We start from the raw sequence: 229 nt of genomic DNA, 5'->3' as shown, positions 1-229 counted from the left end.
CACCCTGCTGGTGTGGGGGCGGCCCGGGACCCCCTCCGCGCCCACCACTAGCAGCAGGGGGCTCTTATCTCGGCCCAGCCAGGCGCGCGTGGCGCCAATCCCCTGGCTCCTGGGTTTCGGGGGGGCCCCGCGGCTGCTTTGATGGAGTGCACAATGGGCCGGACTCCATCACGGCTCCCCCAGGACCCGCGATCTGTTTCTTTATTTACCGCTTCATTTGTGCGGCTGG

At 68.1% G+C, this 229-nt stretch overlaps 1 protein-coding gene across 1 annotated transcript in view; it reads right to left on the bottom strand.

The window, feature by feature from the left end:
* The window catches only part of SLC52A2 (solute carrier family 52 member 2), a 19,777-nt gene that overhangs the window by 14,371 nt on the left and 5,177 nt on the right, over nt 1–229 (bottom strand). The gene's annotated exons all lie outside the window — the stretch shown is intronic.

This window comes from Alligator sinensis, unplaced genomic scaffold, assembly GCF_000455745.1.
Source record: "Alligator sinensis unplaced genomic scaffold, ASM45574v1 scaffold1905_1, whole genome shotgun sequence".
In the NCBI taxonomy this organism is placed as follows: Eukaryota; Metazoa; Chordata; order Crocodylia; family Alligatoridae; genus Alligator; species Alligator sinensis.
The sequence above is the reverse complement of the archived record's forward strand: the minus strand, read 5'-3'. Positions and strand labels throughout refer to the sequence as shown.